The 26,579-nt window shown below is 53.1% G+C and overlaps 1 protein-coding gene and 1 non-coding gene across 2 annotated transcripts in view; both read right to left on the reverse strand.

Moving 5' to 3' along the window:
- LARGE1 (LARGE xylosyl- and glucuronyltransferase 1) overlaps window positions 1-26,579 on the reverse strand; it is a 461,643-nt gene that overhangs the window by 282,499 nt on the left and 152,565 nt on the right. The gene's annotated exons all lie outside the window — the stretch shown is intronic.
- Window positions 14,262-14,399, reverse strand: LOC114514284. Its single transcript, XR_003686005.1, has one exon. It is a non-coding gene; the product is annotated as a small nucleolar RNA SNORA76 (small nucleolar RNA).

Consider the following 26,579-nt stretch of genomic DNA (forward strand, 5'->3'; position numbering starts at 1 on the left):
AGGGCGCTTCTCATGGACGCTTCCGGCGCGCTCCACCCTCGCGCTCCACCCTCGCGGGGTGCCCGGCCTGAGGCACGCACCAGGAGGCCGGCCCAGCACGATTCCCAAGGCTGCCTGTAAGGGGGCGGACTTGAATTCCCGCGGAGTTTTGGGATTTGGTTTGGCTGGTAGCAAGACAGATAAAAGCAGAGAGATGAGACGGAGGCGGGGGAAGAAAGAAAAATGCAGGCGTGAGCAGAGGGCTGGGAAGAGAGATCCATGAAACGAAAAGGCAATGGGGGTGCAGAAGGGGGTATGCACTTGCCCGGGGGGGGGGGGGGGGGGGGGGGGGAGTCCAAAAAGTAGAAAAAGACCAAAAGAAAGAGAAAACAGGACTGGGCCAAATCCCCAAGAGAGTGCAAGAGGGAGTATTATACGTTATCGGTATTTTGCCAAGTACAATGCATATTTTGCCCACATTTTTGAGGGAAAATAAAGCTGCACATTGTACCTGGGTAGTACCGATTCTGTATCTCTATATAGATGCTTTTAACTATTTATTTATGCTTATGTGTTGACAGTAGAACTCTAGAAGGCGATAATGGTCTCTGTACGCAAACTGATACCCTGGAGTAGGACAGTTGGTTTGGTTTCTAAATATAAATAAATAAATAAATAAATAAATAACTTGAATGAAAAGTTAAAATGATTTTTCCCCTTGAACGTTTGGGCTCAAAACATGGGTACGCAGTGTACTCGGTACAGTACGGTACAGTAAAATACAGTCAAGAAAATCCAGAAAAAGAGGACAATTAGAGTGAAGAGAAAAATGACATCACTACGTAATCTCTTAAATACTCACAACACACCTCTTTCACAGTGCACCTTCGAGACCCTGACCACAGATGCTCAGTAACGTCAGCCCCTCACTTCCCCCCTATGCTGGGTGCTTCCCTGGGTAACCGTGTCCAGGTGGAGCCACGCAGGCTGGGTGCAAACTCGGGCTTCACGTTCGGCACGTTGGTTGGTCTCTCTAGGCCTGTTTCCTCAGCTGTAAGTTGATGACAATAGTCTTGCCCCATGGGTGGCCCTGAGGACTGAGGGTATGCATGTAGAACCCATAAGGGCCATATAAAGGTAAGCACTACAAATATTTACTTTAGTCATTACCATGGTTGCCCGGTGCCCCAACAGCCCCAGAGGTAGGTATCTCCATCCCCAGTCAACCCCTGAAGATGCTGCCACCCAAATCCACACGCCCAGCCATCCACGCTTCACGCTCCTTTTCCTGGAGACCATCGGGGAGAGAAAGGAGGGAAGAAGAGTAGAAAAAGAGGGAGGAAAGAGAGGGAGGAGCACCTTTTCCCTTTCGGCAAGAGGAGAGTCAGTGAGGAGGCAACGGGGCCCAAGGAGTGGGCAGAGAAATCCTGAGACCTGCCTGACAAAGGCAATCAAGTTGGAGGTCACCCTTTAGGACCACCTGGCACAGTAAGCCCCTCTAGCCAGCAAGGCCAGGACTACATGGGAGTCCCACATTCCCACCTCCCCCCAGACCCATCTGGCTGGTCCTCACACATGGCATCCATCCATCCGTCTGTCTGTCGATCCCTCCCTCCCTCCCTCCCTCCCTGTCCTGGACTCATCCAGCACCGCAGAGATGCTGCTGCTGCAGAAAACAAGGGCTCACGCGGACCCCACCTTGGAGCTTCCTCAATAGGCAGGACAGGTTCCTTGTGAGTTCCGGGACCTGCCTTAGAGCCGGTGAGGCGCAGGCCCCAGAGCCCGCAGTCTCGGGAAGGCCCAGGTTGAGTGTGGGGCCCCGGCAGTTTGGCTCGAGAGCAGAGAAGATTTGCTGTGGACGTCATCGAACAAAAGTCAATAGAGAGACGCCCCCTCCTCTCTCTCTCACTCTCTCTCTCTCTCACACACACACACACACACACAGGTTCTATGCCATTGCTTTCCAATGTCCAGCTCCATGCAGTAAGCAGATGTGGAGGCAGCCACACTGCAAAATGTTAATCCGACTGACACATGGAGGGAGGGAGCAGGAGGACAGGGTGCTGGTCAGGAAGGCTGGTTTCACCCTTTCCTAAACGATGGGCGGGAGGAGGGGACTGAAAACGGATATGCAGTCGCCCTAGTACTACAAGCCACGGACACGACACTGATCACAGAGAGAGCGTGCGTGGCTGGGTACTGCATGTAGTGGTGCCGGTGGACTCACTTCCCACCAGCAGTAACTGGCTGCGCAGTAAGAAGACTCGAGAGCCCAAGGCAGGAAACCAGCTCCTCAGGGGCCCAGAGGCGGCGAGGCGGCAGGCAAGCGACAGACAGGCCTCTCGGCTCACCACCACACATCTCCGTGCAGCCTCGGACATAAAAATTGGCTAAGCCCCATTAATCTCCCCTAAGTTTCCCAGCGTGGCCTGGCCCGTCGCAGCTGATGTCTAATGAATACTTGTCAAGGCCAAGACTTTTGTCAATAATTAGCTTCCTCCTACTCTCTCTGGGCCGGTCCCTCCCATGGTTCTGATCTGGAGAAGAGGGGAGACCCCCAAGGCACCAGGAAGAGCCCCCGCCCAGGAGGGGCGAGCCCTACTCTCGTCTAGGCAGCCCTGCGAACACTGGGGGGCACTAGACTCTTCCTTTCCTCTGCCCCCGTATTTCATCTGCTCTCCATCCATTCTGCCGAAAAAGTGCCACAGCACCGCCATACCCCTGGGAAGGCAGGCATCTCCCTTGTTACTTCGACAGCTCATTCCTGAAGATGCAACGATCGGTGCCAAAAAGTGAACACGGAACCAATTTCTCATGATTTTTTAAGCAGGAAAATGTATCATTAAAATTATAATTAAAACTTTATAATGCATTCCATGTTAAGCCAACTGCCTCCTCCCAATCAATTTCTGAAAGTGAAACAAAGACATCACAGACACAAAACACCTGTACAGAAGTGACAAATGCTCTCGTTAGGATGTGAAATATTCAACGCGCCGCTCCCTGATCGGGAGGCTGTTCACACCGCCGGTCGGCAACCAGTTGTGCGTGCAAGAGCCTGCCGCCCTTAGCCACCTTCCCCGCCTTGGGGAGCCTGGGGGCTTCTCAGAACCTCTGGACTGGATGCTGACTTTCTACCCACTGCATCTGGTCAGTGCCTTAATGCTTATCACGATGCATCACTTTGTTAAAAGTATCACACTGATTTTTGAAATGTAAATATAAATTTCCCCGAAGTAGATGTCCCCCCACCAACGGTGCGCTGTTGAGATGCGTATGTTCTATGAAGTTTGGGGAGAAAAACAAAAAAACGAAGAAATAAAAATAAAACAAGAGGCAGCAGCAGCATTTACCCACAATCACCTGAAGACAGAAAGGCAGAAAACGCTCATCCACAGATGAATGGACACACCTCTTGTGGGAGGGCATAGCCTCAACAAAGAGAGAAATTTTGACACATGCCACAACACGAATAAGCCTTACTGAGATACTATGCCATGTAAACACACCAGACACAGCGAGACAAACACCGTATGATGCCGTGTGTGCGGAGAACGGGCACACCCACAGCGACGGAAGGTGGCAGGACAGGTGTGGACAGGAGCCGGGGAGGGCAGAGCAGGCGGTTGCCGGTTAGCTGGCGCGCAGCTTCCATGTGAGGTGATGAAACAGCCTGGAAATGGATGGCGGTGACGATCGCACAACGCGGTGAATGAACCTAACGCCACAGAGGCGTACAGTCAGAAATGACTAAAGCGGCGAATTTTACTGCATGCACGCTCTGTGACAACTAAACAGAGGCATTCTGCTCAGAAAACCTCCGCCCAGGAGCCTGCTGCTGGCTGTGTGTCACCCGTAGATCGACCAAGAGAATTTTAGGAGGGTGTCTTCCCGGTGACATGGCGGCTTATGCAAGGGCGTCTGGAACGTTAGAAGAGAGCTTCCATGGGCGAGGCAAGACTTTCAAGGAATGTGAACAGGCTACAGTATTTCAGACATGGCCCACCTTTTTATAAAGAGGCTGCAAATCTGGAGAGACTGGAATCACCAGCTTCCAGATGGTGCCTGAGGGGTGATTCCCTAAGCAATCTCGTTTCCAGTCCCTGTTTGAAAAGACCTCTGCTTGCCTGACACCAGCCACCAGGGCGAGAGCAAGGTCCCTGTGATATTGCCACATGTGCCCATCTGAGAGGACAGGAGACAGAGACATGATTGAGATATTTTTAAGGTGGTTCGAATCACTCAGTACCTACTGACTAAGGAACATTGTGAAGCTGTAGTAGGAAGCTGAACCCTCTTGCACCAGAACCCTTTGGGCTGCTGCTGGAACCTACAAAACCAGCTAAGCTTTACACACGGCCAAATCGACTTGGGTACATTCACACCCACACGTGCATGCATGCACACACACAAAGAAATAGGATTCAGTGGTCCCCCAGGTTTGGTCCAACTATAAACGTTTGCACTTACCCTTATTCAGAAACGGACAGCTGTTGTCTTTGCAGGGCTGGCACTAACTTTGGGCAGAGGGGCGGGGTTGGGGACATTCAAGAAATCAGAGTTTGGGACTATCGTGACGGAGGAAGAGAAGCAGAGTAACCGAGCAGCTGCTGCACATGGGCACGCCACCCGGACTGCATCCCAAACCCAGGTATCACGGCGACCTGATTCCGTGTGCTCTCCAGCCAGTTCAGCAAAAAGCACCTTGTCCCATAAATCAGCAGCCAGAGAGCTGGAGTAATTCTCTTAATAACCACTGGCTGCCTGATGCAGGACAGGAAGGGACCACACATCCTCTAACATATTTCAAATTTTTGCTGATGTTCTCTTTAAAAAATTTTTCAAACATACCGTAAAAGTGAAAGAACTTTTCAGGGATCAACTATCCCTACACCTACTTTCTACCGTTAACCTTACTTGCTTTATCCTCGTTACCTATCCTTTTATCCATCCGTCCATCAGCCCATCTTTGTTTAAATGTGCTTCAAAACAGCAAGCTTGTCATCAGCCCATTATTCTCTAGGCACTTCAGCAGGTATAGCTTTGACTGGGGTTCGGTGAAATATAACTTTTTTCCTTTGAGGTAAAAGGTACATGCCATGAAGTGCACAGGCTGCTGCAGGCAGCAGCACACACCTGACCAGTGCACACGCCTGCGCAGTACGTGCTCACTTCACGGGGTCCACAGGTTCTCGGACACTGGGACTTGAAGGAAAATGACATCTAAATGAAACCAATTTTACCACAGGCTAATGAACAGAAACAAGAGTTCCATTCCTACAACCTATTTCTGGTCACAAAACCCACCAAATGTCTAAATAAAGACCCAAGATACTTTTTAATGTGAAGCATGGAAATAAATGTGAGCTATACCTACATTTAAGAAAGATTCATACACACAAGGAGATTAAGTCTTTTCCAACCTTCTGATCCCAGTGCAGGGTCACAGGTGGCCGGCGCCTCTCCCGGCAGTTCAGGGCTCCAGGTGGGGCCCCACCCTGGACAGGGTGCCTTCCGACCTCAGGGTCTCACTCTCGCACACACACACTCTCGGGCTGGGACAACCAAGACACATCAACTTCCCGAGCATGCACATCTTTGGGGTGTGGGAGGGAACCAGAGTCCCAGGGGAAACCCACACAGATACACAAAACGTGCCAACGCCATACACACAGTAGTCCCCACCGGGAGTCCATCTCTTTAACCTCATCAGGTATAACAAAACAACATTCTTTGAGGACCTCCTGTACAACCCAAACCCCTTCCAAGGCACAGAACATGCTGGCGTGCTGATGTGATTCACGCAAAACCCCTCAGAGTCAGCCTCCACCTGCACGCCCCCAGGCTACCATTTCTCTGATCCCTATTACCAATGGGTTCTTCCCATCCCCAGGCTCCGTCTATCAGGGATCAGCAGTATATAATACTCTCTGGGGTGAGCCCCTCACAGGCAGCATCTTTGTGACTCACCACGTCGGAGCATGCACCCGGCATCTGTTTCTTCTTATCGCTCAGGGAGTGAACCACCATGGCATTAACACACCACAGCTTGTTGCGCCAGTCTCTTTTTTATTGTACGTTTCCCCACGACCATTTATCTCCCCCCCCCCCATACCTTCTGCCACCTGCACCCAGCCCTCTCCCCACTGCAGTCACCGCACCATCATCCATGTCCTGGAGCCTTTTTTCTTTTTTCCTCAACCCCTCCACCCACCCTGGCCCCGCCCACAGCTGTCAGCCTGCTCTCCATCTGTGAGTCTGTCTCCACGTTCCTCGCTAGCCACTTTTCTCTTATGGATGAGCGCTGAACCTGTGTTCGGCTTGGGCAATGACGACAATTGGAACGGAAGGGTCAGAGGACAGGTGTCTGCTTCGTTTTATGAGGAGCTGTCAGGCCTCTGCGAAGCGGGCAGACCCTTGGACGCCCGTGTAATGTGCGGGAGCTGCGGCAGCTGCGCCAAACTCACCAGCACCCAACACAGTCGGTCTTTTCCCTAGTAGCCCTTCCGGGGCGTTCGCGCTGGCATCTCACCGGGCTTTTTCCTGCCTCCCTTTGGGGGGTCCCTGAATAGTTTTTAGACTTCCTATTTTTTTTTAGACTTCCATTTGATTCACTGATACTGGTCTTTTTAGGGTATCTCTGTACATGGCTTTTCGAGTGGTGGCTCGGAATACTGCATTATACCTGCATCACTCACCAACATCTAGGGGGGCCGACACTTGAACAATAATATCACAGCAATCTGAGCGACATGCAGAAACCCTGGCTTCCCCTTACCCTCCCCCATTTACAACAGGCTTGTTTTGATATTCCTCCTGTGTAAGTGGAGAGCTGCACGAGACATTTTCCCAGTGCCCTCACGTCTGGGGCACCTGCTGTGACCTTCCCACCGCAACGACACACCTGATGCTGAGATGGGCGTGGTACCGAGGGACACCAGGAGGTGAACTGCCTCTTCGGCTGCCTCTCGTCTTCTCTGGAAGCCTGAGCAAGGAGGGGCAGGCATTTCTCTCTGAGGCACCTGTCCTCATATCCCCGAGACCAGCCTCGAGCTTCGTGAGCATCCAATACGGCACCCGCCCTGTGGAGAAAGCACCAGCACGCAGGGTGGTCCTTCCGGGAGGGGCCGTCCCCACGGCTTCTTAACCCGAGTTTCCTCAGTGGTCTGGTTCTCTGGGGCTCGGAGAACGGCAACCTGCAGAGCCCAGCTTACAGCCTGTCTCTCTAGCTTCTCCTGGAATTGTGCAAGGCACCTAATCACGGCCGAGTCCTTTTGTGTTTCAATCCCTGCGTTCTCTGGTCTGCACCGGCACTCTGACAGACAGAGTCCCACGGCTAATTATCGGCCGAGCGGGGATCAAAACCCAGGTCTGTTCTTTCTTCTACCCTGTGCTGCCAGAGCCTCCCCCTCAACAAGGCTCTTCAAAGGAAAGAGAAGTTGGAAGTCCCACATTCTATTTTAAGACCATGCACTGGAAAGAAAATGTTTGTATTTCAGTGTCATTTCCTCTGCCCGCTTCCACACTCGTGCAGGTACGCTGACCTGGGCCAGCTGCACCGTGGCCCGGGAACCACACACTGTGGCCTCTTACTTGCCCAGCAGCACTGCGGTGACAGTGGAGGGCATGGTTTTCTGCCGTGGACCTGCCGCTGGAGCTGCATTAATCGAGGCATCCGTTTCTCAAACGATCAAACGCACTCCGGTAAACAGAGAAGTGTGCCGTCTGCAGCGGCTGCTCACGCCCGGAACCCAACGATCTGGAAGGTTCAGCTCAGCTGCCTCTCCAGCTCCAGCCGTTTATTGAATCTGTTCTGAGCGTCCACGGCCCCAGCCCAGCTGCAGTCCTCACTGTGATGGACACACGCTTGGTTTCTGTCCCCAGTGTCTGGAACACAGCCCCAGAAACCCCTGGTATCTCTGGAATGGTCAGAGTGTTTTGTGTATGCTAATGAGATGACTGGTGGCTGGGGACCCCTGGACAGCTTCAGGGTGGGAACTGGTCACCAGGAAGACCAAGGCATGAGTACAGGGTTGGAACTTTCAGACCCCCCCCCCCAGCCTCCAGGGAGGCGAGAGGGGCTGGCTGGAGAGTGAGCTAAGCACCAATGGCCAGTGATGTGATCCATCACGCCTGCATAATGGGACCTCTGTAAAACCCCTAGATGACGGGGCTCAGGCAGCTCACAGGTTACTGAATGCATCAAGGTGCCGAGAGGGCAGCATAGATGGAGGTGGGGGTGCATGCATAGCGCCCGCCCCTCTGCACCTTGCCCTATGCATCTCTTCCATTTGGCTGTCCCGGAGTTGCATCCTTTAGAACAAACCAGCATGACAGGTAAAGCACTTTCCTGAGTTCCAGAGGAGGGGGTTGTGAGGTTCTGAGAACCCCCTGAATTTACAGACAGTCAAAAGCACAGACGGCAACCTGGGGCTTGTGACTAGAGTCGGAGGTGGGGGCAGTCTTATGAGACCGAGCCCCTAACCTAGGAGGCCTGTATGAACTCTGGGTAGTTGGCGACAGAACTGAATTCAACTGCAGGCTACCCAGGGGGTATCCAGAGAGCTGGAGAACTAGTATGGGGGGAGTGCATCCCACACACCGGGTGTCACAAGCACTGGAGGTAAAAACTGCCCAGACCTGCTGTTCCTTAAATAGGACAGCACGTTCCTGCCACAGGTCCCTTGCACTTGCCATTTTCTCTGGCGGGAACCAGCATCCTTTTGATAACTGCACGGAGTACACCCTCACTTACTCTAGGGTCTACTCGAAAAGCCCTCCCCGACAGCCAGGATTCCCGGACTTCCTCCTCTTCCCAAAGCACTTACATAATCCAGTCTTCCGTACCTGTTCCCTCACTGACTATCCCCTGGGGGGCGGAAGGGGGGGGTTCCACTTTGGTGTTCCCAGGGCCTGGAATGGTGCCTGGCACGCAGTAGGAACTCCGTAAATATTTGAGGAGTGAATGCCTGCCTGTCCACCTGTCGAATGGGAACCCCAAGGTCCTCATCTGTAAGACAAAGGTCACCGTGTCACCGTCGGACGACCATCGTAAATATTAACAGAGCGGTTACATGAAAAGCCACGCCAGGGAAAACACGTGCCTGGCACACGCTGTGTATTTTTAAATAGCACATCGAGGCAAAGATACACTGCTCTTCACATTCCAATGTGTCTAGAACCCGGAAGGCTCCAGCGGTAACTGAGGCCCGCCCAGCAGTGGCCCCCGGCCGCCACCGCTAACGCGCCCAGGGACTTGCAGAACGGGCTTCAGTGTCTCCCACGAAACGCCGGGAGACAACAGCAGGGGTCGCTCTTTCAACCCTATGAACCGAACAGTGTGGGAAGGGGTAGGAAGACGCAGGGAAGCAGATGTGTTAGCAACATTCTCGAAAGAGGAACTGGGGGTAGGCCAGCTCCACAGAGCTGCAAAGTACTCTTCAGAGCCTTCTTGCAGGATTCTTGTAGGAAACCCGAGGCTCACAACAGTGCAAAGGGTGACGCGATGCGGAAAAGCAGATGTCAATGACACTGAGCCGAGAAGGGATTCGGAAGGGTGAGACCTGAAGGAAGAAGCTTCAGGGATACCCAAACCGATGCATTTGCCGGTATTTCCCTTAGTATGTAAGCAGAGCAGAGCAAAGCAAACCCAACCCACCTAATTAGGTCTAAAAGGGTCCTTACAGTAAATATAAAAGATTCACAGGGATAAGAAGGCATCGTGCCACAGCTTAATTAAAAGCCTTCTTTAATATCTTGGCTTTACATTCCAGGTGGCAGTATCTAAGATGAGGTTACACCAGAAGTCACTGGCAAACAAAAATTAGGAACAAGACTGCAAAGCAGCCTCGACCCCAGATACTTCTCTCCCGGTTCATCCACCGACTTCCTTTCCCTGCACTTCATTCCTGTGCCTGCCTCCAGGCCTGGCTGACACCGCAGGGCCCCCAGGAAACGGGAACACCAACCTGTGTGTTTCTCCACGGCAGTGACCTCTGGAAGGGTTGCCTGGGGACCAGCAGTGTCACTGGCACCTGGGAGCTGGTAAGAAATGTGCATTCTTAGCCCCCCGGGCCCACAGACCCACTACAGAAGACCCTGGGGGAAGGGGAGTTGCTGGGACAAGCCCCCCAGCTGACTCCGATATGCCCCAGGGAAACACCGGCCCCAGACACCAACAGCTGGCCCACGCATTGCAACTAACTCACTGACGATTACAATGTCCCGGAAACTCAGCCTGTACTGGGTACTGTCCCAGGGACCAAATGCTGACTCGCAATCTAAAGAGGAGGACATGTGCGAATGACTAAATAACATACGAACAGAAGGAAATGAGGGCAGATGGAGTTGCCAACACCACGCTCCATTCAGGGGACAGAGGACTGATTCTGACTCAAGATGCCTGGTGGGCTTCTCGGAGGAGGTGGCCATCCAGCTGGATCTTGTAAGGCAAGGAGGATTTGGATAGGCTTTCTATGACAGAGAAGAGAGACTGACACTAAGGAACTAGGACAAGCAAAGGGCACAAGTATTTTCAGAGGCCTATCAGCCCAAGGGGCCTCTCCCCACCCAGGTACTCTAAGAACCTCATTAATTCGATGCCCCGCCTCTCAAGTTTTCATCATCACAAATTCCACTTGTGACAAGGACCGCCAAGTTGCCGCCTCACAGCCAGCCACTCTCCCTTTTCTGCTTAGGAACAGAACCCTGGTTCCACTGAGGGGAGCAAAGCAGCCGGAGAGAAGACGAGACCTCACGGCCTCCGTGGCAGCCAAGCTTGGCTGGCCTTCCCGTTTCTTCTTGGCTGCCGGGCCACAGGGAGGACGCCGACCCCCTAGCGCCGTGTTGGACACTGAGGCGCCTTGACGGAGAGCTGAGCGTGGCAGAGCAGAGAGACAGATTTCTGGGGAATCGCGACACCATTAGGTCACCATGACAACGCCCCACACTGCCAACATCCTGACTTCTTGGGATGAGAGACAAATTGCCTTCTGGTTTAAGCCACATGCTGCTGAACCTAACAGTAACTGAGACATGACTCAATCCCATTGGCCTCCTCTGAATCTGCAGAAGCCCCCTGTTCTTCCTCCTCCTCTGCGGAACACCTTTGCCTCCACGCCCCTCCTTCCCCTCCACCTGCTGGCATTCTTCTCAAGAACGTCATCATAGACCCATCCGACCTTCTAGCCTGACAGCAAAGCAGGGCATCGTCCCCAAGCATCTCCACTCACATGCCCCATAGCGCCTCCTTCCCCTCTACACCCTCACTGCCCAACTGGGGGCCTGGCTGCCGACCACGTCCCACCTCGCTTGGGGGCTTGTCACAAAAGCAGACCCTCAGGCCCTTTATGAGTCCGAGTCGGCATTTCACCAAGATCCCAGGACATCTGTAAGCTCAACAATTTGAGGGACACTTGCTGTGGCCGTCATCCTCACCGCCAGCTGCTCGCCTCCAGACCACAGATTAGCAAATCCACCCGCTGGCTGCACCTCCGGGTCCCTCCCCTCCCTCACTCCTTGTCAACCTTCCCTGCAGCCCACGGAGCAACCTGCACCGCCCGGAGTTGCTGCCGCTCACTCCTCCCTGGACAAAATACGTTCACACTTCCCTGCTTTTGTTCTTGTCGTTCCCTCTGTCTAGAACGCCCTTCAGAAGCTCCAATGCCTGTGGGTCTCCCAATCGCCCCTCAGTGCAGGCCGGTTCAGATGCCACCTCTGGACCAGGAGCAGCATCTGGGGGGCAGGGGCTGGGCCTTCCCCGTCAGCAAGGCGGTACGGCAGTGGGCTCTGGAGCCCGTGCCGCTTGCTGCCTTGGACACCTTAAGCAACCGCTCTCTGCCTCAGTTTCTTTTTTCTGTAAAGCCTGAATAAGAATGGGAACTACATGTCACAGGGCAGTTCTACGAAGTCAAGGGAGTGGTAAAATGAAAGCGCTTGGAAGAATGCTTGGCACATGATAGCCACTTAATAAATGTTAGATCGTACACCGAGACCCAGCAAAGGCGCGTGCACACAGCAGGCGCTCCGTTGACACTGACCGAATCTGACTTGCAGTGCCTGGATCGGATTCCGTGCCTCAACTTGTCCCGGGCTCAGGAGCCCACCACGCCCACTCTTCTCCACGGCCCAGTGAAAAGCCGGAATCCAGTCCCCAACTGGGACGTTATTTAGATGAAAAAAATGTTTTCCGCTGCCGCCCCAGTCTTCAGAGCCTCGCCAAGAAAGAGAAAGAAAAAGCAATATAAATGTTAATAGGAAATTGTCTATTCGCTTTCACTTAGGCTAATCTATTACAGCACAACAAAGAGGGAATTAAGACGGCTGAAGGGACAAGGAAACACAGAACCTGACATGCTGAAGCCCAGAGGACTTCGGTTCGCAGGAGGAAATGCAATTCCAGGCCAGCAAGGCTGCACGGAAATCAGGAGCGAGGGCCACGCCTCGGGGCGTCTCCACGGCGGAGGGTGGGAGGCCTGGCTCTGGCCCTGGTCCCCCTTCTCCCCAGGCATCCATCAGCCAGCGCTGCGATGCGCAGGCGTGGGTCTGCATGGCAGGGACAAGGAGGTGACCACTGGGACGGGCCAGCGAATACACCCGCAATCACAGTGCAGTGTGCGTTGTTACGAAGCCAGAGGAGAAGAACACTACCAGACCAAAAGGGATGGTAAAGAGAGCGAGAGGAGGTCCAAGGAAGCCGCCTTCCAGAGAAGACCCGGAGACTAAGCTCTGGAGGGCGAAGAGGAAGGAGGTGGGCCAAGAAGGCAGGAAAAGGTGTCCCGGGCAGGGAGAATGTCAGGGTACCAAACTGGGGGAGGCTGATGAATAGCTTCCCAAAAACGTCCATGTGCTGAATCCTGGAATTGTGACTGCTTTATTAAGGGCTAAAAGAGACTTTGTAGGCAGGACTGAAGACCTTGAGATGGGGAGGCTCTCTTGGGCTATCTGGCTGAGCCTGGTGTCATCACGAGACCCTCGTATGAGACGGGCAGGAAGAGAGAACATCAGGGGAAAAGCCGGTGTGATGATGGAAGCAGGGACTGGCGTGATGCCCTTTGCAAAGAAAGAAAGAAAGAGGCCAAAAGCCAAGGAATCCAGGCAACCACCTGGAGTTGAAAAAAAAAAAAAGCAAGGAGATGAACCCTGTGCTCAGAGCCTCCGGAAGACACCCGGCCTGTGGACACCCTGACTCCAGCCCCGAGGGACTGACGCTGGACTTCTGACCTCTAAAAGTACCAAAGGATAATTCCATATTATTTTGAGCAGCTGAGTTCATGGTAATTTGTTACAGCAGCAATGAGAAACTTATACCCATGTGTTGTCTGCAGTGCATCCTCAAGAATGTTAAATAAAACTGGCAGAAAAAAAATGGAACTAACTGAGGAGGCAGTCAAACCATGAAAGGATCTAGACACCAGGCCGAGCTTCCATTGGACCCTCACCAAGGGCAGCTGCTGACACATATTAGGCAGAAGGGTGATACAGTAAGATGATCCCTCTAAAGCACTGAACTACCAAATCTTTAGACCTTAAATCTTAGGAATTCCCACATGTCTAACTTCCCATTTTATGGACTCGTGTTTCTTTTATCACAGGCCATAATGGCTTTATGACTTTAAGGATAACCCTGCTGGAGTAGACGGACTCTACCTGCAGTCCTCCACATTCCTCGCTGATGTTTCCAACGACGTGTGACCTGTATCTGTAGAGCAGCCATCGGGTGCAAGTACATCTGTGTAAACAGCTGTACTGTACGGGACATGGGGACCGTCCCCCCAAATCCTGGCCAGGGGGGTTGCTGTGTTCCCAGAAGAGCCACACTCAAGGGCATGCTCACCCTCACCTCACCGCACTTCCCAGAAGGGTCAGGTGACCAACACTGATCAGGGGCGGGGCTCACTCAGAGCCAGAGCTTTGTGAACAATCCCTTGTCAGGACTCCCAATGATCCTCAGAGGAAGAGCCCTTCTGGGCAGAACTCTAGGTCCCCAGGGTGGGGAGGGGGGGTCTCGAGGGACCCATCCCCATCCCCCGATGGCAGCTGCTGCAAGGCACAGAGCCAAGGCATCGGAGAAACCCAGGCAGAGGAGACAGGCCAGCGCCCCTGCAGCCAGACCCCCCCCCCCCACAGTCTCTGTCTACACACAGAGAGGCCTTCAGACATCAGCTCCAGCCAGCCTCCAGGCCCTTGCCCTTCCGACCCAGTCCGTGCACCGCATCCTGCCCCACACCTCCTCCTCCTCCTCCTCCTCCTCCTCAGGGCCTCAGCCAGCTCTGCCCTTTGCTGAATGCCACTTGCTGCCCCAGGAATTGCTCAGGTGGCATTTAAGCAGCCCCAGATCTGAACAAGTTGGGTTTGCTCTGGCATTGCCACCAGACCCCCGAGGCCAGAGGCCAGGCCCTGCAGAGCTTCCAAGGCAGTGCCTGGGCCGTGGCTGAAGCAGGGGACCCAGAGGCAGGGGTGCTCTGCACGCAGACTGAAGAGCTGACTTCAGAAATCACTAGCCCTGTAAAGGCCTCAGTGAAAACAGCGGAGTGTTGCCTTCACCATCACTCAACTCCCTCCCCCGACAGGACATCCCACACACTGCAAGTCAGGCACGTGACAGCCCCCACCGCCAGAGGGCGCTGTGGCGATGAAACACCGAAGCCGGCAGACAACTGGGGGCGCCTGCAGAGTTTTCCATTTTGAGATATTCCATTCTATTTACTTACTTATTATTTTTAATTCTCACCCAAAGATAAGCTTATTGATTTTAGAAAGAGAAGAAGGCAGGGGAGAGGGAGAGAGAGACTATCGGTTGCTTCCCGTATGCACCCTGACCAGGGATCGAACCTGCAACCTGTCTATGTGCCCTGACTGGGAATCGAACCCATGAGCTTTTGGTGTATAGAATGACACTCCAACCGAGCCACAGAGGCCAGGGCTTGTTTTGAGCTATTTTCAACGGCACTGCCAGTGAGGCACACAGACAGGCTTTACCCTGCCAGCCCTGTTCTTTGGGAGTTTATATTCAGGGACAGTACATTCCTAAAAACAGCATCACTGAGTTAAAGGGTATGATGCACAATTTATAGACCCTGCCATGAACGGGCAGTGTCCTCTCCAGAAAGACTGACACAGGTGTCACCTGCAATTCAGATCCAAGCACCACTGACTGGACACAGACTGTCCAGGGCCTCCTGCCAACATCACTCAATGCTCCGTTAGAACCCTGGACCGACGAGGAAAGCGAAGTCACGTAGGTAAAGCTACGTGGCCGAGGCAAGGTGGTTATTTTGAGACGGGGCAGGGAAAAGAATCTCAGAATCCCAGAATCTCCCAGTTCTGTTGCACCTGCTGAATTATTCAGCTCTTTGAGTTACCCCAGTCTACCGCAACAGCCTCCACTTATAAAAGGCAACCACAGACCAGGCTCCGGACCGAGTGCTTCATTATACACATCCCCGCGTCCCCAGGTCAATGAGGCAGCCCTAATGGTGACGCTGCCGCCGACGAAGACCGCAAAGACCGCGCCTACCTGCCACCGAATGCCCAACACGTGCAAGCCACTGTGCAAAGTACTTCACATTCACGCATTAACTCTAAACACTATGCGCGAGGCATTAATATGCCCCGGTGTATAGAGGAAAGGAATGGAGCTCATAAAAGTGACTTCCCTCAAGAGTTCCACAGATTAATAATGGAAAATGCACCCATCGATAAATGGATTTGAATACAGGGCTGTCTCCCAAGCCTAAGCATTTAATTGCCATGCTAGACTGCCTCTAACATTAACAACGCCGGGTTCACGGCCGGGAAGGTTTCTGAAGAAGATGGTGGGGAAAAAAAAATCAGCATTCCACGTCGGTGTGTCTTCCCTGCGATGTGCTGGCTGGGTGCAGCTTGAGCGGCGCCCCGTTTATCTCAGCGCCACCCGACTGGCTGCATACAAATGCACGTCCTGCTCTTCTGAGGGCTGCCTCCCTCCCGTCACAGCGAACGTGGCTGACAAGGACTGGCCCCCACCCCGGCACACGCCTCCAACAGCCGCCTCCAATGGCTCAGAGGGGTTTTCTGATCAGAGCCTGGGAAGGAACGTGAAAGCTCCCTCTCAGGGGCACCCTGTGCCCTGCAGAGGCGGGAGAGGAACGTGGAGCACTCCTAGAAAGCAGTGGAAGTAGGTCAGTGTAAGGGGAAGAGCATCAGGCTGGGAAAGACGTCTCAGGTTCAAGTCCCAGCCCTGCCAATAAGTCAGTGGGTGACCTGGGGCAAGTCAGTCTCGGCCTCACAGAGACTGATGAATTATTAAACAAATAACTTGATGTAGTTTCAGACACCCCTCTGGAGGAGGCAAGGGAGATTCTACTGAAGACTGAATAGCTTTAAAGAAATGAAATGATTCAGCACATTGAGACAAGATGCGTGTGCCCCAGACCTACTGCACAACTAACCTACGATCTTAGACATTCTTCCCTTGGCAGGGCCCCCGATGGACCGGCCCTCTCCTGGCCTAAGGCAGCTACTGTCACAGAAGCCTCTTGCCCCCACACCAGCTCGCAGCCCAAGACTGCTGCAGGTTCAAAGCAGCCTGGAAAAGAAATCTCGACCTCCATGATCAAGTAAGCACTCTGCCACCTCCAGGATAACCAGAACTAGCCCACAAGACCAAGTCCAGCTGAACGCGGCTGTGCCTAATAAAGAAACGGGAGGGAGAAGGGGGAAAAGGCCACCCAGCCATGCTGGCTTCCCTTCCTCAGTGTCCTCACACTGGCTGGGTGTGACTGCTGCTTGTCATCCTTCTGCCAATGGCTAAAACGAGACCTCCTGGGGCCATACCTGCCCACCGGCACATGCATCAGGATTCGCTCTTCTCCACGTCCATCAGTGAAATGCAGAAAGTGCTCAGATGAGGGGGAAAAGCGTTCAAGGGCCCCATAACAAAATTCACAAAGTCAAGTTCAGCTTGCCGGAGACACTGTTTTCACTGTGATCCGAAAGGGAGTCTCCCAGTGCTCCCGGCTGGAACTGGTTACGGGTTCCTCTTGCAGCCACAGCCGTGGTGAGCAACCAAGCTTTTCCGGGCACACAGGACCCCAGGCATGTAGGCACCACCCCCCTTCTCTCTCCAACTGCTCCAGCTTCCCAACCAAACTCACTCCCTGCTCTCGATTCTTTGAAATCAAAGTAACTTCTTTAAAAAAAAAAATCAAGCTGCTTTGGGAATAAAAGTGTCGATTTATAAATTCTGTACTTGGCCTTGTCTACCTGCAAAGATACAGACAAGTCTTGGAGAAGTAAAAGAAGAGGATTTTGCTTCTCTTTTTGGTTTCCAGATGGAGCTGCCTCCCACTGGCTACCCACACACCCAAGTGGCTGATGTCACTATAGTGATTTTGGTAGCACCCTGCAGACCCTGGGGATGAGTGCCCCCACGGAAACCCCCAGCACTGAGGGCATCTGAGAAAGGCAGAGACGGAAACGCGGAAGTCAGTGTGTACGTGGCTCTGGAAGTGTCTGCCGAGTCACCAAGCAGAGACCAATCAAATGGACCCACAATGCACAGCGGCCAGCTGGGAGAGCTGGATGGAGCCTTAGAGAGGCAGCGACACTCAGCCAGGCTGATGGAATCTGAGGTGCGAAGAATGACAGGACCCCACACGTGGCCCCATGAGACCCTGAGGATAAACTCCCAGGATGAGGCAACCACATGGTCTGGAGGAGAAACAGTGCTTTCGGCTGAGCCCGGCCCTGCCATTTGGTGAATGAATGGCTTCCGTAGACCAGAGAGAAGCTGCTGACACTCAGTGGGACTGCCATTTACACGGGGATGTACCCAGCATCACTGTGCATCCGCACCAAGTCTACCGGAAAGAGCGCCACGGAGGGGGCTGTGCCAGTGAACAAGAGCACGGAGACCTGACAGACACTCCAGCCTGCACCTGCCTCGGTACTGGGCCGAGCCGGGACCCCCCTGGCCGCCAGGGGCCACACCACCACCGAGACATTACACGGAGTGCCTTCCAAGTAACCGCATCTCTTCAGGTGAATTTCATCGTATTAGGTGGCTAGGGCTGCCGTAAAATATCCCGGTTTGGGTGGCTTAAACAATAGGAATGTGTGTCCTCACAGTTCTAGAGGCTGGAAGGCCAAGATCAAGGTGTCGGCGGGGTCTGTTTCTTCTGGTGCCTCCCTCCTTGGCTTGTAGGTGGCCGTCTTCATGTAATCTGTGTGTGTGTGTCCTAACCTCCTCTTTGCAGGAGGACACCAGTCCCACTGGATTAGGGCCCACCCATAGGATCTCATTTTATCTTGCCCATCTCTTTAAAGGCCTCGTCTCCTAGTACAGCCCCGTGCTGAGACACTGAACGCTGGGGTTTCGGCCTGTGCATTTGGAGGGGGGCACAATTCAACACACAGCAGTCGTTCCACCTCTATACCACGGACGAGCATGAGACACGCAGGAAGGTCCAGCAGCTTACCAGAGGGACAGACATCTCAGAAGAGTGACACAGGACTTGGACCCGGGGTCCACCTAACTTTATCCCAAGTAGTCACTGGCACGGAGAATACCAAGACCACGGAACTCATTCTTCTCTGTTCAAGGCTGTGTGGAGCTACCTGTTTTCCACTGCAACACACCCATGTTGTGTGGTTTTCTTTTTTAAAAAAAAACATCCTCTGGCCATTCAGCGGCGGGACCACAGCAAACCGCAGTGAGCCCCACTGGACTGATGCCTGCTCTCCACACTGGGCCGCATGCTTCTTAAGACCCTCAGGACGGTGCCTCGTGGAAAACTTGGCACATAGGAGTGTCCCGATGAATACTGCTGGAGGCATGAACAGATGTCTCCATGGAGAAGTGGTCCAGGTGACTGCAAAAGACCTTCCCAGTCTTAAGTTCCATGATTCTGCTCTGGCCTGGCTGATGACCGCATCAGACCCGAACCAGTGTATCTTCCTCCCAGCCAGCCAGCCAGAGCACGCCAGGGCCGCATCACCCGGGGCCACAATGCAGTAGTGAGAAGAGGCCCTGGAGAATCATGGCCTTTGCCCAGCTGCAGAATGATGCAGGAAGGCCCTGGGACCCACTCAACTTTCCCCTTAGCTTCCATCCCCACAGGACTGGGGTGTACTTCTGATGCACTTTCCTCTCCTGCCAGATCCTTGCTAGGCAGGAAAAAAAAAAAAAGGAAATTTCACCACCATTATCTAACTCCACTGTCCCCACTCCTATTAGGAAAATGCCGATATTTGTCATTCAACAAATATCTGCGTGAGGAGCCCGATGAGCAAAAGCTAGCCTGGGCAGGTTCTAAAGAGGCAGAAGACAATAGCTCCTGACAGCATGGCGCTTACAAGCCATGCAGGCAGATAAAGAATATTCAGGAAGGCAGAATAATGTGACGCGAATTGTATTAACACATGTGAGGCCTTTGTGGAGCACCCAGTAACCAGTGTCGGGCTGGGATTGTAAAGGATAAAGGCTTCTCAGAAGAGAAGAGACTGTGAATGAGTGAAAACCCAATGAGAGGCTGAAGCTGAAACCTCGGCCTTGGCTAGGTCTGGGTCTCCTGCACGGCCAGGGACGTGAATTAGCCAGGGCACTGAGCAAGTGGAGAAGAACAATGGCATACATCGTAGGCCCGGAAGCCACACCACGGGTGACGGGAGAGGGGTAACAAGGAACTGGGCCGGCTGGAGGAGGAGGAGGAAGGGCAGACAGCGAGCGGCAGGGGGCAGGGGGTTCCCCGGAGGACCACGCACCACGCACGTATGGCCCTTTAAACGGAAGCATTCAGGCTGGATACAAAGGGCACCACCAACCCATTCAGCTTCCTGAGTAGAGGGATAAAGGGATGCGAGTGGTTTCTGAGGCATTAATAGCAATCCAGCGGCCCTGTTTTGACTGGAGGAGAATGAATCAAAGAAGGCGGCCCCGATACCAGGCACAGCAGCTCCAGGGGTGAGGAGCTCCCACGCACGCAACTCCAGAGGAGGAGGCCGTGCGGCTCTGGGAGGCCGGGGGACGCATTGCACCGGGAGGTCACTCTCTCAACAAAGGCGCACTGGAGCGGAATGTAAACGCTGCACAACATTTTTCTCAGGAGATCAGTTAAAGTTTTTAGACATTTCCAAGGCAACAAATCATAGAACTGGAAAAGACCTTGGATAGCACGCTGCGCCAAACCCTTATTTTAGAAAAATCATTCATTCTTCACTTATTCGGCCCCGACCGTGTAAGAGGCGCAGGGAGCCAGGGTCCGCGGGCGACGTAATGGGATGAGAAACTCGGACCCCAGCCTGCCCCCACAGAGTGGCATCCAGGGAGGTGGAGTCTCACAAGGTGAACACGGTGGACCGGGGCAGGAGAGGGGCAGGGGTCTGTGCTAGGGCAGGGCTGGGCGAGGGCACGTGTGACCCTGGGGGCCCTGCACTTTGTGAACTGTGGCAGCCAAGAGACGGAGGGACGAGTGACAATGGGACACAGCTGCAGCAGCAGGGGCGGCAGGGCAGAACGTGGGACCCTGAGACCACCAGACCGGATGCCTCCTCTCGAGGAGCCTCTCACCTCTCCCCCGCAGTCCTCTGCTACAGCCAGCCCCGATCCGGAACTCTCCCTCCTTTCACTGACACGTGTCCAGAAACACTGAACTCGAGAAGAGGCCGAAGGAAGGATGCGCTGGAACCCAGGCACAGGGCCAATCAGCTCACTGCGGAGAAGTGGGATGAGGGGCCCTTGGTAGACGGAGTCACGTGATGCTGTTTGGGGGCGGGGGGGAGGGGGGACACATGCTGCCTTTTCAGCCAAGCGGTGTGAGCAGAAACACCCCTGAGAGCAGACAGGGACAAGAATGTGGGGCGGGGAGAGAGAGCAGAAACCTCAGTTTTCCACAGCAGGTGCCTCTTCCAGCTTGCCGAAAAGACACACGAGGGCTCACAGCGGCTGCGTATTCAGCGGTGTGCCATTTGACAGGTGAGGAAATCGAGGTCCAGGGAGGTAGAGTAACTTGATTTCAAATCACCCAAACGGTGGAAGCTAACGCCAAGATTCAACCCTGGGTAGTTTGAATCTGGAGAGCTGGAACCACTCCCCCCACCTGACTCAACCACCTTGTGGGGTGAAGAACAAGAAGAGGGATGCTACCTTGGTACAGAAGCCAAGAAACCTGGATGCCAGATGGCCTTGGACCAGTAGGGATGGCAGCCTCATCCTCCCCTGAGCATTCAAGCAGCCTTGAGGCAGGCAGGACCAGAGGGGCCATGGGACCAGTGGGCTTCAAGAGGGGAAGAGAACAAAAGGAGAGTGTGTGCTGAGCCAGGGACCCACTGGCTGTAAGCAAGGCTAAAGGATGGTCCAGGAACTGGGCAACCAGGTGAGCCGCACACTCCACTCCACCATCAACGGAAAACCATCGGGAAATCTCGTCTCAGTTCTGAGTTTGGACAAGACAGAGAAAAGAACAGGTAGAAAAGTGGAGAAAAACTGGAGTGGTTAGAGTCACAGGGATTGAGAAAGGGATGGAGCAGTGAAGAGAGGGATGAAGGGAGAGATGAAGGGAGAGAGGGAGGGATGAAGGGAGGAAGAGGGGGAGGGAGGGAGGATTGAAGGGAGGGAAGGAGGGTTGAAGGGAGGGAAAGAGGGATGAAAGGAGGAATGAAGGGAGGGAGGGAGGGTTGAAGGGAGGGAGGCAGGGATGGAGGGAGGGAGGGAGGGAGGGTTGAAGGGAGGCAGGCAGGGATGAAGGGAGGCAGGCAGGGATGGAGGGAGGGAGGGAGAGAGGGAGGGAGGGAGAGAGGGAGGGAGGGTTGAAGGGATGCAGAGTGAGAACGAACAGGTCCATGTGGGTCTCATGCATTCTACCGAGGCCGACAGGAAAAGCTACTAACACACTACTCTTTTCTGAAAAGGAAGTAAGGAAGGAAAGGCAACACGAGGAAGAATGGCAGCCAGCAACCTTGGCCCCAGCACTCAACAGCTTCAAGGGGAGTCAAATTTAAATTACGTCCTTGTGGCAGGCTCCACTGCCTTCAGGGATTTGCCTTGGGTGCAGCTGTACTCACAGAAGGGATGTCAGATATTCGTCCCTAGTGACAATGACAGCTACTCATTGACAGCCACCCAAACTGCCTACCCTCATGGCTAATTTGTTTTGTGCTTGTCCTGAAAGTCTCCCCTTGATGAACCTCTCCATCTTGAGAGCAGAAAATCAGATCACCTGGGGGCTGAGAATCACTAAGACTCTCCGAGCTTCATTTTATATCTATCTTCTTCTAATCAATCAGTTTTATTTAAAAAGGAGGAGGTGGTAGAGATACCTCCAGCCCAGGGAAAATGGATATAGCTTAGAGAACGATTATACATAATAGTCCCAGAAGGGTTAGTTGTTCGGATGATCATTAAAGAAATGGATGGCGCTGGTTTTACAAAAGGTTCCAGCTCCCTCTGCATCCGCCACTCGGGTAACAAAAGAGAGGGCTATTTCCACTTCTGGAGCCACATTGAGATGTATCCCAAATAGCCTCTCACTAAGCATCTCCCCACCTCCACTCTACCCTCTAGTGTGTAAATGCAGAGCACCCCTCTGGCTGCTCCACGCACAGGAACCGACAGATCGGGGGTCGCTTATTAATGCAGTTATCGGTGGCTTATGTTTAAACACACCAGCCCCCAAGCTCACCCAGCTGGAGGCAGGTTGACATTTCAGCTAATCTAACAGTACCCTAATTATCTAGTCGGTGGTTGCGTTTTAGGCTTTGTTTTTTTTTTTCAGGTGTTAAGTTTCTTCTTTTTTTTTTTAATCCCTCCTGCTTCAGGTGTAATTTTCTTAAGTCATAAGTAGTCAGTCCACGGACTGCTTTGGATGAAAAGTCTGTTTAGTTTTTTCCCATAAAACAAAAGACAATTTTTTCAATTTCACCAACAACTTTATTGATGTGAATACTTTAAGCATGTCGGCCGTCTCCCACGGGGTAGAATGTTGATCGTTCTCGATTAATGTCTCGATTTGATCACTATCGACTTCCACTGGCCCGCCCGACCGTGGAGCACCGTCCGGCGAGAAACCTCCAACGTGAAACTTCGCAGGCCACTTCTGACACATTCCATCCGTCACGGCACCTTCTCCGCACACGGCACAAATTCTTTTTTGCGTTTCAGCTGAGTTTTTACCTTTCTTGAAATAATAAAGCATAATATGCCGAAATGCTGCATATTTTCTTCCATTGTCACTATCCATTGTCACTATTCCAATGGCTACATGAAAGTTAAATGCACGCTGATGTGACAGCTGTCACCATACAATCTAACAAAAGTGTTTCAAATGAAGTTCGAGACAACTAAGTGCCTTACTAGAGCCATCTTATAGAAAAAAACAAGTGAACTTTTTGGCCAACCCAGTATTAGTTTCCTCTTCTCCTTTGATATTCGGCATTTAAAAATGAGCCCCCCCCCCCCACTCCAGAGGAAGTCGGCTCTGCCCCACCCCAGTGGGGTCAGGCAGGCCAGATTGGTCCCCTCCTCCCTCACATGATCACGTAACTGCCAAGAACTGGAAAAGCCGCTCTTTGCCTGGAAAAAAGGACGTGCTGGCTCTGGAGTCACACGAGACAGGGTTGAATCTCAGCTCTTTTGCCGGAGCACCGCTGGGCACGCCCCTCCCCTCGGTGAAGCTACGGCCTCACCGGCAGGCTGTGGGAAAGAGTTTAACCCGCTTCCTAGGGTCACATGAGCACTGTCAAAACTGAAATAACCTGACTGGCGTAGCTCAGTGGATTGAGCTCAGGCTGCAAACCAAAGTGTTGCAGGTTCAATTCCCAGTCAGGGCACATGCCTGGGTTGCAGGCCATGACCCCTAGCAACCGCACATTGATGCTTCTCTCTCTCTCTCTCTCCCTCTCTCTTTTTTTCTTTCTCCCTCCCTTCCTTCTCTAGAAATAAATAAATAAAATCTTTAAAAAAAAACTGAGATAAAAGACACCACACAATATACTGGAGGCAGATCACATAAACACAACTAGGAACTATAACGTAAACTGACCTGAGCACAAACCAGTCAGAGAAAGGAAAAACAAAAGAAATGGGAAAACAGTCTGTAATGCCCAGGGAAAGGGGGCTTGGGCATCGTCTCGTGTTGCTGCTACCCAGCTTGTCCTCACACAGGCCTGCTGTTCCCGCGGCCTCGCTGGCCGGCACCTCTCCAAGAACCAGCAACCACACACAGACCTCGGACCCATTCAAACCCCCCTCTGGCCTTCTCCTCCGCACCTTGGATTCCCACCCGTGGACTCACTCGGGTTACAGAAGGAGGCAAGGTGGCCACACCGTGTGTACTGGATGCAGAGGTAGCAGGCGTGAGGCGTCTTTTGGATGATCCTATCAGGAGTGGGAGGAGGGCAGAATGGGAAGGAATCCGTTTCTGAGCACCTCCAGGGGTGTCAACCTCATTTTCACCGGGGGCCACATCAGCCTCGTGGTTGCCTTCCAAGGGGCGAATGTAATTTTAGGACTGTACAAATGTAACTCCTCCTTAACAATTAAGCGAGAGCTCAGTGCTGGGTCAGATAAAACAAGGTGGGGGGCCAGATTCAGCCTGCCGGCCTTGTGTTTGCCACCTGTGCCTTGGAAGTTTGGATTCGTGAACCCTTTACCCAGACTGAGGGACTGAGGCTCCCACAGGTTAGTCAGCTCATGCAGCAGCCCCTGTCTGCACCCCACTTCAGAAACATGAACTCAGCTCTGAGGGTCGCCAACCACCCCCTCCCCGCAACCACCACCACCCTGGCTCACTCCAGGCTGTCCTCTGAAATCCAGGTCTCAGGCAGCCTCTTCTCACATCTTCCTCAGCAGGCAGCTGCCCAGAGGACCTGTTTGCAAGACTTGGAAAAAGAGGAAGTTAAAAAAAAAAAAAAAACAACAACAAAACCCACAAGAGGAAAGAATCTGGGCAGGAGACAGGCCAACCCAAAGTCAAGCTCACGACCTGGTGGAAATCCCTGGTCTTCCACTCTCTTTGCCTTTTTGCACAACAAGCTTGGGCCAGAAAGAGTCAGAATTAGGGCGGTTCCCCCCAAATCCTCATTGTGCACAATCAGAAATGAAGGTCCACAGAACAAAGTGAGCAGTTCTGTGAGGTCACTCGGCAAGTTACTGGCCAGGCCAGGACTAGAACCCAGGGCACCTACCGATCACCCACAGCTTCTGCCAGGTCTTAGCATCAACACGAGACAGTCCACACCACCAACTGGTCCTCTTCCTCGAGGCCCACCAAGCCCTCGCATTCCTCCTCGGAAGCACAACAGATCCCTGACATCCTGCTTCTCTGTGTGCAAGTCCCTCAGGGCCGGCGGCTAACCGGATATCGGGGTAACAACCTGGGCGCTTAGTCAGCCACCACGTGGTCTTCCCAGGCTGACCGTGCTCACGCTGCCCGCCCTGCAGGCAGCCCTTTTCCTGAACTGCAGAGCAGACACTCCTCGACAGCTCGTCCACCCTCAAGAGCAGCAGCTCCCAGCCTTACGTGGGCATCAGAGTCGCCCTGAGCACTGGCTACAACGTCAGGACGCTGGGCTCCACCTCTCCCAGGCATCTGCTGCAGCGAGCCTGGAGTGGAGCCCGGGAATTTGTATTTCAAACAAGCTCCCAGTTCGAAAATTCTCTCCCCCAAATTTCCCCATGCGGTGGCATGTGGCAGGGATGGCAAATCCCACCCCCGCCTACAGCTCCAGCTGCATCGCTGTACGTGCCAGGCTGAAGTTGCCCCACTCGGACACACGGCTCAGCTCTCTCACGGGATCACAGGCAGATGTCACGGAGCAGAGGCCTCACGCTCACACGCTGGGAGCCCCAGCTGACGGTGGGCTTCCCTGTCACTGTTCCGAAGCCAACGCTGAAAAGTCTCTCTGAGGAGTTACAAACCATCCGCGATTTATTTAATTTTGAGTTAACTCTCCATCACTAACGCCTAATTCCAATTTCATGTTTCCCTCTGGATACATTGTTCCAACTCAGTGCACAGTCTGCACTCAGATTTCCACGTCACCCCGCATGCCCAAGGAGCGTCCACGCAGGTAGCCTTCACTCCGTGAAACGGGCAAGCCTTCCCACCAACTGCCAGAGACTCCCTCCTACGTCCTAGGGTCACCAGACTTGGGGGGAGAAAAATACAGTACAATAAAATAGTTAGATCTGAATTTCAGATGAACTCATACTTTCGTGTTAGTGTAAGTATATTCCATGCAATATTTAGGATAAACTTACACCAAAACCTGTTGGACGTGTATCTGAAATTCAAATGAATAGAATCTTGTACATATTTTACCTGATAACGCTACTCTACCTGTGCATTCGCTTAAAATTATACATACACACAGCCCTGGCTGGCGTAGCTCAGTGGATTGAGTGCGGGCTGCGAACCAAAGCATCGCAGGTTCGATTCCCAGTCAGGGCACGTGCCTAGGCTGTAGGCCACGGCCCCCAGCAACGGCACATTGATGTCTCTCTCTCTCTTTCTCTCCCCCTTCCCTCTCTAAAAATAAATAAATAAAATCCAAAAAAAAAATTTAAAAATTATACACACACACGTATATACACACATACCCACATATGTATCCTCTACTATGTG

Source organism: Phyllostomus discolor, chromosome 2 (assembly GCF_004126475.2).
Source record: "Phyllostomus discolor isolate MPI-MPIP mPhyDis1 chromosome 2, mPhyDis1.pri.v3, whole genome shotgun sequence".
In the NCBI taxonomy this organism is placed as follows: Eukaryota; Metazoa; Chordata; class Mammalia; order Chiroptera; family Phyllostomidae; genus Phyllostomus; species Phyllostomus discolor.